Genomic DNA, 12,991 nt, shown 5'->3' on the forward strand with positions numbered 1-12,991 from the left:
CATTTTTATCCTCTTTTTGTGCACTTTCATTCGACGATTTCTTCTTATGTTCCTACACATACAACAACACAATTTAGCTTAAATGTCGCACAATAACTCACTAAACCAACAAAATATAAGATGAGTAATGTACTAAAAGTATAGCATTTTGGCCTAACATCAATGGGGGATGAAGAAGAAAGGAAAATGAGATGCTAAAAGTAATTGAGCAAGTACTTGACATGTCTTGCAAATATGTCCATGGGCTTGGGAGATTTGAGGAGCTGGACAGACCTATTACTCTGACTCCTCCTAAACCATCTATTGATGAAGCTCCAAAGCTAGAGCTCAAACCTCTTCTAGCGCACCTGCGCTATGCTTACTTGGGGAACTCTAAACATTGTCAGTGATTATCTCATCCAGCTTAACTGATGTGCAAGAAGAAAAGCTGCTCACCGTGCTTCGTGAACATAAAAAATCTATTAGGTGGACAATTGTTGATATCAAAGGAAGCAGCCCATCATTTTGTATGCATAAAATCTTTCTGGAAGATGGACACTGCCCTAGTGTTGAGCAACAAAGGAATTAAATATGATTATGAAAGAGGTCGTGAAGAAGGAAGTAATTAAGTGGCTTGATGCAGGTATCATCTTCCTTATTTCTGACAACAATTGGGTGAGCCCATTGCATTATATTCCTAAAAAGGGGGGATGACTATTGTAGAGAAAGAGAAAAATGAGCTAATTCCTACTCGCACTGTGACGGGGTGGAGAGTTTGTATTGACTACAGAAGGCTAAACAAAGCAACCCGCAAGGACCACTTCCCACTTACATTCATTGACCAGATGTTGGGCAGATTGGCGGGACATGAATATTATTGCTTCCTTGATGGTTATTTGGGGTACAACTAGATTGTCATATTCCCAGAGGATCGGGAGAAGACCACTGTTACATGTCCTTATGGTACTTTTACTTTCAAGCGAATACCATTTAGTCTTTGTAATGCACCAGCCACTTTCCAGAGGTGTATGATGGCCATTTTCACTGATATGGTAGAGCAATTCGTAAAAGTCCTCATGGATGATTTTTCAGTCTTTGGGTCTTCTTATGATGATTTTTTGAAGAATTTAGGAAAGGTGTTGGCCCGTTGTGAAGAAACAAATTTAGTGCTAAATTGGAAAAAGTGTCATTTTATGGTATAAGAAGGCATCATGTTGGACTATAGAGTGTCAAGGAGTGGCATTGAAGTTGATTAGGCGAAGGTGGAGGCGGTTAAAAAATTGCCTCCACCCATTTATGTGAAGGTTATCCGGACTTTCTTGGAACACGCGGGGTTCTATAGATGCTTTATTAAAAAATTTTCAAACATTGCTACTCGTTTGTGCAGGCTGCTTGAAAAGGATGTAATCTTCAATTTTGATGAAGCTTTCCTGAAAGCATTTGAGGAGCTCAAAAAGAAGTTTGTGGCTGCCCCATTATTGTAACACCGGATTGGTCCTTAACATTCGAACTTATGTGCAATGAAAGTGACCATGTTATTGGGGCAGTGCTAGGCCAGATGAAGGACAAGATGTTTTAATCCACATACTATGCGAGTAAGACTCTCGATGATACATAACTGAATTACACCACCACTGAAAAGGAGTTGTTTCCCGTTATGCTGGCCTTTGAGAAATATTCGGCATACTTGGTGGGAACAAAAGTTATAGTCCATACCGACCATGCAGCAATCAGGTATCTATTTATAAAAAAAATAATACAAGGCTATATTGATGCACTGGGTTTTGTTATTGCAGGAATTGGATGTAGAAATACGAGATCAGAAGATCGCAAAAAATCAAGTAGACGACCAACTATCAAGGCTGGAAAATCATGAGCACGTGGAGGAAGGTGGACAAATTAAGGATGCATTTCCTGATGAGCAGCTTTTTGCTATCACCCCAGACCCTCCCCCATGGTACGCGGATTATGTGAATTATATTGTGAGTGGGGTACTTCCTCCTAAAATTGAAAAGAGGTTTCTACATGATGTGAACTTCTACTATTGGGATGATTCATTCTTGTACAGACAGTGTGTTGATCAGTTGATGAGGAGATGTATTCCTGAAAAGGAGGTGGAATTAGTGTTGTATGATTGTCATGCCTCGCCATATGGAGGTCATCATAGAGGCGATAGGACAGATGCAAAAGTTTTATAGTCTAGGTTCTTTTGGCCAATATTGTTCAAGGATGCCCATGCGTTTGTTAAGAAGTGTGACCGCTGTCAAAGAATAGGAACAATTACAAGGAGGCATGAGATTCCTTTGAATAATATCCTGAAGGTAGAGATTTTTTATGTGTGGGGGATAAACTTTATGGGACCATTCCCATTTTCTAGAGGAAACAAATATATCTTGCTAGTGGTTGACTACGTGTCAAAAAGGGTAGAGGCTATTGCATTGCCATCCAATGATCCCAAGGTGGTAGCTGCTTTTGTGAAGAAAAATATATTCTCGAGGTTTGGGACTTCACGTGCCTTGATTAGTGATGAAGGGATACATTACTGCAATCAATTGTTGAATAACCTTCTAACCAAATATGGGGTCCTCTACAGAGTTACCACGACATATCACCCATAAACAAGTGGACAAGCTGAGGTGTCCAACAAAGAAATAAAGAAGATATTAGAGAAGACAGTGAGTGTGAATAGGAAGGATTGGGCTACAAAGTTAGATGACGCCTTGTGGGCATATAGAATTGCATACAAAACACCAAGTGGGGTGTCCCCATATAAGCTTATTTATGGGAAGGAATGTCATTTGTCGGTTGAACCTGAACACAAGGCGTATTGGGAAATTAAAACGTTGAATATGGACTTTGAAGTCGTGGGCGAGAAGAGGCTCTTGCAGTTGAATGAGTTAGCTGAGTTCAGGCTGCACTCATATGAAAATGCTAAGCTTTACAAGGAGAAAACAAAAAGATAGCATGACAAGTGAATCAAGCCACATCACTTTGAACCGGGCCAAAAGAAACTATTGTTCAATTCTAGACTTAAGTTGTTTCTTGGAAAGTTAAAATCAAGGTGGCCAGGTCCATTTGAGGTGGTGAGAGTAACTCCTTATGGTGCAATGAGTTGCGCGCTTTAAATGGTGAAAGAAAATTTTTAGTGAACGGGCAAAGAGTAAAGCACTATTGAAGAGGTGTCATTGATCGTGAGAAGTCCAAAGTAATACTCGTTGATGAGTAAGAGAGGCCCTGCGTCGTGCCGCGATGTTAAATCAGGCACTTGTTGGGAGGCAACTCAATTTTTATATCTTTCATAGCTTAGCTTTTCAATTTTGTTTTAGTTAGAGTAAACTAGAGTTTTTATTTTCTTTGTAGGCATATAAATCATAGGTAGAATGGTGTGGGGTATGTAAATTGGATGTATAAAGTGCTCGGAGGGATCTGGGATTTCATTCAAAAAAAAGAGAAAACAGCGCCCAGCACCACCTGTGGTGCAGAAAACATAAAGATTTCTTCCCCCAATGCCAGGCCTAGCGCAACGCGCTGGGCTGGGGGGTCAGGTAAATGTTTTTCTCTTTCGTTTACTATTTAAAATAACTCCCACACAGTGTGGGATAATACTGGGTATATTGTTGTTGTTGTTGTTATTGTATTTAAAACAACTACTGTGAACAACTAATTTTTGACCACACCCAAATTATATACTATTTTAGTGTAAATATTTTCTTTAGGTCTAATCTTAATACATATACATACACACACACACACACACACACATTTATATATATATATATATATATATATATATATATATATATATATATATATATATTATAGAACATATTTTATTTCTATTTGTAAAGAGAAAATGAAAATTTACAAAAAATATATGATTTATTTTAATTAGAATTTTAATAAGTAAACTATTATATTTTTCTTTGTATAATTTAAATTATAGTGTAAATATTTAATTTAGTTTATTTATATTTTTTCTTTGTCTATAAGAAGTGGGTTAGCATTTTTATTTATGTATTTTACCTTATCTGTTTTTAAATAAATAAATACATAAAAAAGAGTAAAAATTTTTAAAATAAAAATCTGTGGGTTTATCAGCCCTTTTCATCACGTCATTTATACAAATGACTCCCTCACTCACTTTGTTTATTTTCATTTTTTAAAATTTAAATAATTCCTAACTAACACCCTAATTCCCTCCTCCCAAAGCCCCATTTTTCCAACTCCATCATTATCTCCACATTTTTCCATAATATATCTCACCACAGATCCATCCCATATTGTCACTCCCCTCACGTCCCCTACTAACTTACACATAATCTTCCCCCCACTTCACAAAAATACTAGTTTCTGATCACTACATAAATGAGAACTGGACACACGAAAAAAGAGGCACCCAACACATTGGTACTTTACATAGAAAAATACACAATCCCACGGAAAAGAGAGCACAAATATTAATTGGTATCAAAGAGGAGGACTAACCCAATCTCAAGTTCCATTCTCACAAAGCACACAAAGTTGGGATTTTCCGTTCAAGATCTAGGTTTTAAAAGTTCTCGTTGAGTTTTCGGTTTATGGTTCACTGTTGTTTGTTGCTATTTCAAGTTCGATATTGGATATCTATTTGTTGGTGTTTTCTCAATATATAGTAAAAATCTTCACCGCAAAGGTTTTTATTCTTCTCTTGTTATAGTTACTTTTTGTGTTTAATAATTTGTGGAAAAATTTAGTTCTTTTGTGAATTTGTTCGTTGGGATGCATATCTTTAATTAAAATTAATTATTAAAAACAAACTATTTTGTAGTGACAATATATAACTTATTTGATTATCGAGAGCATTTTTAATATTTGTTTCAAGTATTCAGTAGATATGGTTTAAACAAGTTTCTGAATAGTCAACTTTAAAGTATATTAACTAAAGAATTAGTATTAATATATGGTTATGATATAATAAATTATTTAATTAATCTATGAGAAGTACACGTTAGGTTTTCCATTCTATGACACTCTCGAATCCATAAAGATACGGTATTACTTGATATGGTACCATGTAGTTCATGCTCTCATATTTTGATTTTCTTTTTTGAAACTAACTTAATGGAACTTTCAGTGGCTTCTGTTAAAGGTTTAGCTCATAATTTGCATTAAATAATTATTATTGTTACTTTTGTATATTATTTTGATTAGTATTATTCTTATATTAATGTTGAAACTGTATTATGGGAAACTTATTAATAAACTGAGCTTAGGTGAAAGTCAAGGCCGATTGATTGGTAAGAAAAATAATTGTGAGTGAGTGAGATATGTCACAAACTAATTCATGACTCGTTGCAATAAATAAATAAAAAATATTAAACAATATACAAATAAATGTCTCGGATCTGAAAGAGACAAATAAATGGAATACTTTTTAAAAAAAGGTAGAAACGTTTTACACGCGCTGTAAATATTAGCCCATGTGTTCATACCCGAACCTCGGATTTATATGCTTAAGTAATAAAAGGGTCATGTGCGCATTCCTGCGTCTCGATATCCTTAAATTTAAATTAATTATGTTTTAACCATGTGTACATTTCGTACCTTGGTTTAACATCTACCTTCAATGGAATATCTTGTATGCGTACCGCATCTAGGTCAACATAATTAATAAAATATAATAAATCAAGTGAAGCGGTAATAAATAAGCTATAATCAATAAAAAAATAAGAATAGCTAAAAATTGATTTAAGCCTTACATTAGTCAATAAAGCGACCGTGCTAGAATTACGGGACGCGAGGGGTGCCTTACACCTTCCCCTCGATCAACAGAATTCCTTACTCAGTTTTTTGTTTTCGTAGACCATAAATTAGGAGTCAAATCTTCCTTTTGATAAGGGATTCAATAAAAGGTGACTTGGAATACCAAAACTCAATTCCAAGTGGTGACTCTAAATAATACATAATCCCTTTTCAAAACGTCACTTCAATTAGAAAAACTCTTCTAAGTCTACCTCGTAATAGGGTTGTGTGGGAACAAAAGAGGTGTGACAGCTCTGGCGACTCTGTTGGGAAAAATTAATAAGAATTCGAGCTTTATACATTGATTCTTGTTTGGCTTTTATCATGTTTTGGATATTATTTTGTTTCGGAGCCTAATGTGTTATTTGTCCCTTATTTATCGCTTTAATATTTATTTGTACTGTGATATAAATTGTATCCTCTCTCGCACCCCTTTGAGTCTTGTGATAGGTAGTTATGTTGTGTTTGCCTACCAGCATCACAAAATTTCTGTCTTGAGATAAAGCCAGTTAGCCTACCAGCTTCCGGTGAAGGATTTAGTCACTCATGTTTAGGCGGGAGAGCCGTTAGCTAGCCAGTGCTGTTCTACTACTGGTGACGCTTGACGCTCCTCGGCTCGGGTTGTCCACCCGGGTAAGCCAGGTCAAGATACAATCTCTTCTAGGAATTGAAAACTTAGAAGAACAAGCCACAAGCAATGAATATCCCTAATAGGTTACGCTTTATTTGCATCATGTGCATTGGACTTAGCGGGACTCGGCACAGGGGTCGGCCCCCTCTAGGACAGGTACCAATTTTTTAGACCAATATGTTCATTTTTCTGTGCTACATGTAACATTATTTGATAGGCTTTACTCAAATGTTGACCGGCTTTAGGATAGATTGATTGAACAGGGGAGAGGGAAAGGGAAAATTTCCTCAAAATTTCTTAAATTACCCATTTGTTTTTAATAAAATTTTGAAAGGTTCTAATGTGTAAAATCACAGTTTTCAAAATAGTTTTTTTAGTTATTTTAACCGAACTACGCGGGTTTGATTCTCACCGGATGTGAAATACATAGGCAAACCTCATCGGTTCCGGCCCCCAATTTTCAAAAAATCCAAAAATATTTTCCTTTCCTTAATTCCTTCTTAGAATTCTTTCCTTAGAAAATTGAAAAAAATAATTATTAAATCCAAAAATATTTTTTTTTCTGAAGTCTTTCATTCGAAAAAAAACAAATTTGCAAATAAAAATCCAAAAATATATTTTTTTCTCCTTTAAAAGTCTTTCTTCCAAAAATTCAAAGAAAAATCAATCAAAATCCAAAAAAACTATTTTTTTTCTCCTTTTAAGAAGTCTTCTTTTTAAAAATTCTCAAAGGAAAAAAAAAGAGCTAGCTTATGTACTTTATTTCTGGTATTCCCGAACTACACAAGATATGATTTATGCGGCGTCATGATACATAGGCAATCCCCATCGGATTTGATCATTGCCATCAAATAAACTGAGTGAACAAAAAGAGAGAAGAAAGAAAAAGAAAGAAAGGAGTGACAAAAATAACAAGGAAAAACAAAGAGCGAAAAACAACCAAAAAAAAAAAGCAAGAGTGAAAAAATACAAAAAGAGAACTCTTTGTCCAATTTGAAAAAGAAAACTGCAGAAAGTTTTCGTGAATGCTGTCAAATGGCGCAAGAAAGCCGCCAGTGTAAAACCTCCAATGGATGAAGCCGAAATGGTTACGGTCTTCCTACAGGCCCAAGAGGCGGACTACTTCTATAATGTAATGACCCGGCCGGTCGTTTTGAGTATTATAGCCCTGTTTCCCCATTTACTACTCTATTTGTGATTTATAACTGTATTATGACCTATCGGATTAGTTAGTTCGATTCTGGAGAGATTTCGGAATGAATTCAGACACTTAGTCTCACAATGGAAAGGTTAAGTTGGAAAAGTCGACCAGATATCGACTTATGTGTAAACGATCTCGGATTTGAATTCTGATGATTCCAGTAGCTCCTTATGGTGATTTTGGACTAAGGAGCGTTTCCAAAAAATTATTTGGAGGTCCGTAGTGGAATTAGGATTGAAATGGCAAAAGTTGAATTTTGGAAAGTTTGACCGAGGGGTTGACTTTTTGATATCGGGGTCGGAATCCGATTCTGAAAAATTGAAATAGGTCTGTAATGTGAAATGTGATTTGTGTGCAAAATTTGAAGTCATTCCGGATTGATTTGATGTTTTTCGGCACAAGATATAGAATTTAAAAGTTCAAAGTTCATAGATTTTTATTTGAGGTGTGATTCATCGTTTTGATATTCTTTGATGTGATTTGAGGCCTCGAGTAGGTCCGTGGTATGTTTTAGGACTTGTTAGTGTATTTGGTTGAGGTCCCGGGGGTCCTCGGATGAGTTTCGGACGAGGTTCAGATCAATTTCGTTACATATTGCATTGTTGAAGGTTGATGGCTCTCGTGTTTCCACATCTGCGGAAGAATGAACGCAGATTCAGACAGTTGGTCGCAGAAGCGAAGGAAGGCTGGGCTGGAACTGATCACAGAAGCGAGTTTTTGCACAGGTGTGGCATTGTTCTCGCAGAAGCGGTTGCGCAGGAGCGAGCCCAGGCTCTGCAGGTGCGACAAACCTGGGCAGAACCCTTTAAGTTCGGGGCTTCGCTATTTTCACCATTTTCGGATTTTGGAGCTCGGTTTGGGCGATTTTGGAGAGGAATTTTTCCACTCAACTTTGGGTAAGTGTTCTTGACTCCCTTGTGATTATATTCCATGATTTAATCTTCGTTTTCGGCGTTAGAATATTGATTTTTCGAGAGAAATATGAGGAATTTTCTACAATTTCATAAAAATGAATTTTCGAGATTTGAACACCGATTCGTAGTCAGATTTGAGTTAAATTTATATGGTTGAACTTGTAATTGGATGGGTTGTCAGATTTTGTGAGTTTCGTCGGATTCTGGGACGTGGGCCCCATGGGCAATTTTTGGAGTGTAATTTCGGATTTTGTGTTAAAATATTGGTATTTTGATATGGAATTAATTCCTATAAATTGTATGGACTGAATCAAATTTATTGTGGCTAGATTCGAGCCGTTCAGAAGTTGATATGCGCAGAATGGAATTTTTGGAGCATTGTTTAGCTTGCTCGACATTGGATTCGGCTTGTTTTAGGTAAGTAACTCTTCTAATCTTGGAGCTGAGGGTATGAACCCTGATTATACGTGTTATGAATTTGGTGTTGAGGTGACGCATATGCTAGGTGATGGGCATATGCTCTGTTGTTATTTATCGATACATTATATCATCATATTCGGGCTATTTTCATGACATTGTGAGCCCATGAGAGAGAGACTGGAGATATTAATGACTGAGTGAGGCCGAGGACCTAATTGATTCTGATACTGATACTAATTTATGATAGCGCTTGGGCTGAAGGAGCCCCTCCGGAGTCTGTACACACCCCCAGTGAGCGCGGATGATATTATTGAGGGATGGATTTCCCTGGACATGGATTTGTCCGAAGTACTTGATACCTGGAGATGGATTACTCCACAGGGTTGGATTTCCCATTTTCCTCGGTACTGGGTGACTTATAGTCAGTGTTGTATATGTTCTGGGATGGATTTCCCTGGGCTGTATGGGCCATATACAGTACCGAGTGGTTGAGCATGATGAGTGGAAAGTGTGAGACGGTGAGATTGAGTACTCTTAGAGTGTGAGTACATGATTCATCTCTGAGATACATGGCATTGGCATGCACAAATGACATACAGGCATAGAGATGCATTTTTCTTCATGTTGTATGGTATCACGTCATTCATGAATTTTTACACATATTGATATGTGGGAATAGAGAGGTATTTCACACTTGCTATCTGGAAAGAAAACGAAACATCTAATTTATTGTGGAAAGGATTTTTGGAAAAATTTACGGTTTTCAAATTATCTCATATTTTATGACGATTTTGGTAAAGGATTTAAGTTTTCACTGATATTCTTGAAAAGTGGAACTATTTTTGAAAAACTGTGAAAACGCTGAGCATTTTTATCACTGAGTTACTTTCTTATTTATATGCTCTACGTTGTTATGAATTGCTATTGGTTATTGGTGTTGGACCCGACCTATGTTCCAGCTCGTTACTACTTTCAATCTAAGATTGGGTTTGTTACTTACTCAGTATATGGGGTCGGTTGTACTAATACTACACTTCTGCACATTGCGTGTAGATGTTGTTGTTGTGCGTGATGGTTGCCGGATTTGAAGATGTACCTGCGTTCCTATTGTAGCTGCCTCTTATTTATGGTAGCCTTAGATTTATAAAAACTCTGTTTATGTACTTTTCAAACAGAAGATGTATTTACTTCATATCAGCTTTGTAAATTCTATTCTTAGAAGCTCATGATTTGTACTACCAGTCCTTGGGGAATGTATAAGATTAAGATAATTCTTTTGTTTAATTGTCTTATTAAAAAGTTAATTGAAATTGGATAGTTATTAGTTGGCTTACCTAGCGGGTTGGGTTAGGTGCCATCACGACTAGTGGATTTTGGGTCGTGATAAGGTGGTATCAGAGCTCTAGATTCATAGGTGGAGCTAGGGGCGAAGCTACATTATCCGAAGGGTGTTCAACCGACCACCCCTCATAAAAAGTTACAATATATATATAAATAAAATATTAAATTTTTATTTACCCTAAAAAAACGAATAACAATTGAATTTATACGCGGTTTTAAGGATACGTGATATAACTTGACACGAATTAAGAAGACAGATTAATATTGAAATTGACAATAAAAGAATGAATGTAAACCATACTTATCGAACTGCCTTGGCCTTCGAGCTTGACCACCTTCCAACCAAAGATGTTTCAACTGAAGTATGAACGGGATAATAGAGTAACAAGATACTAAAAGCTAGAAAGTGTCAGTATATTGCTTTATGTTGGGTTGGTATGATGTGTATTACAAATTATCAAACCCCCCTTTATATAGTAGGGGTGTTCTGCTCTTGGGTCATTTTTATACAGGGTAAAAATCTTATGATTTGCTAATTACTCGGCCTCTCCTTGATATGTGCCTAGATTTACACCGTGATCCTCGATCGATTGCGGATATTTCGGCTGCCTGTTATTTGGCTCAATAAGTTTCCCTCGATCTTGCTCGGCTTCGATCTTGCTCGATCTCGATCTTGATCGGTCTTTTGGTCGCGAGCTCGACGATCTAATTTTGCATCATGGTTTGATATAATACGTGGTCGAACCCTAACCGATCATATTCCAGTCTCAATTTGTCACATAAAGGGGCGAGCCCGGGTTTGACTGTATACAGATAGTCCCCTCGTTTCTCGGAGAGAAGATGACGAGAAACGATATGAACTTTCGAATTCCGTCTCGATGGGCCACGATGTAAGTGACTAACCCGACTATGACGTAAGAGACAAATAGATATCGAAACATCCTGTCAGTCTAGTTATCAAGACATTAAATGCATGTCAGTCACTGGTCGGCAAGCTATAAGTACCCTAGCTTTTCCTCATTCAAACTTTACGTTCAAAGCCCCTCCTATTCTTGTTTTTTCTTCAAAAATCCCTCCTCTTTGCAACTCTTGCACCCAAATTCCTTGAACTTTCATCAAACCGCATACCATCTTAATTCGCTTTTCTTCTGTTCTTCAATGGTGAAAACTTCTAAGAACGTACCGCAAAAGGAGGTCGCTTCTTCATCATGACCCGCCGGCGACGGGGCTGTGGTGGAACCTCACCCTGAGGAATTCGTTCATGCAGGGTGCCCTACTGTTGCCAATTTTAAGGTTGAAAAGACCTCCTCGGCAGCGGGCCGATGTGAGCCGATCTCGAGGTACATATGCACAATCACCGACGGTCTCCTCACCAAGGTTAAGAAGGAATGCAATTGGGTCAATAAGCATGTGGTGGTTCCTTCGCCCGAGGAATCGATCACCACCCACGTGGAGGGTTTTCTCTGTGTTTATACTTATCCCTTCACGTTGGGTCCCTTAGACCCTATCATCATTGCCTTTTGTAAGAGGTATGATGTGACTCTTGCTAGATCCACCCCTCCTTCTGGAGAATAGTGATTCTCCTCCGATTTTTCGTAAGCAAAATTGAGGGATGTCCCTTTACCCTCGACCACCTTACGCGCCTTTACAGTCCCCGACTCTATCGAGGAGGGATGATCAAGCTTGCTCGCTGGGCCAGTAGGGCCCCGTTCTCGAGCATGGATGAAGCTCGGGACCGAGGTTGTATGGGCCGATTTGTTCGAGTAAAGACTTCGGACCAAATCCCAATTGAAGACATGCCATTTCTATAGAAATGGAACATGAAACATAAGTAGTGCTTCGCTTTGAAGGTTTAATCTTGTTGTTTTCCCTCTTATCTCTTTCTTCATTAACGTTTTTGGTGTTGCAGTTGTGGCCTAAATGTCGGACGTAGTTCCTAAACTTAAGGAATAGGTCGAGGGCCTTGTGTCACAGAGTCTGTATTCCGAGCGGGCTTGGATGGAATTATCGAAGGGCCGATGGAAGGCCTGCAATCACGATAGGTTCCTTTTTTGGAGGTAATAATGTTTGATTTCCACCATTCACTATTGAATCTTTATCTATTTTCTCTTGTAGGCCTCCCCAAGGATGTTGCTATGAGGCCTCTATCTGGTGATGAGGATGTGCCTCTCAAGTCCCCTTCTCTGAAGTAGGGTGATGAAAAGAAGAGGAAAAGAGTCCTGAGTTCCCCGAGCTCGGAAAAGAAGAAACCGAAGAAGAGGTCGCGCAAGCCCAAGGGAAGCACCGGCACTCTATCCTCGGACTCAATCCACCGCTTAAGGGACGAGTCCGAAGAAGAAGAAGAAAAAGAAGAGAAATCCCAGTTGGTGAACCGTGTGCAGGTAGGTGTTATGATGTAAGGGTCCTTTGAACCGGCGGATGCGGAAATCGGACCATCCCGACATTAGGAGGTCGATGAGGGAGTCTTAGCCAAAGCTCCAAAACCAGAAGGGGGTCAAGAGAGAAACTGGCGGCGACGCTTCTTGAGCAGAGAAAGGTATCCAGAGAGACGAGCTTGGGGCGATCGATATCCACCACTTCTTGGACGGATTTGAGTCCACTGCTTTCGAGGATGTCACTAGGCTCGGAGACTTGCCGGTGCCAAAGAAGGTACCATCACCGGGAGCCAGCTGGTCTTCCTCGAGCCCAAAATTGGTGAACCAGTTCCCAGCCCCGAGCGTCGAT

Source organism: Nicotiana tomentosiformis, chromosome 3, assembly GCF_000390325.3.
Source record: "Nicotiana tomentosiformis chromosome 3, ASM39032v3, whole genome shotgun sequence".
Classification (NCBI taxonomy): Eukaryota; Viridiplantae; Streptophyta; class Magnoliopsida; order Solanales; family Solanaceae; genus Nicotiana; species Nicotiana tomentosiformis.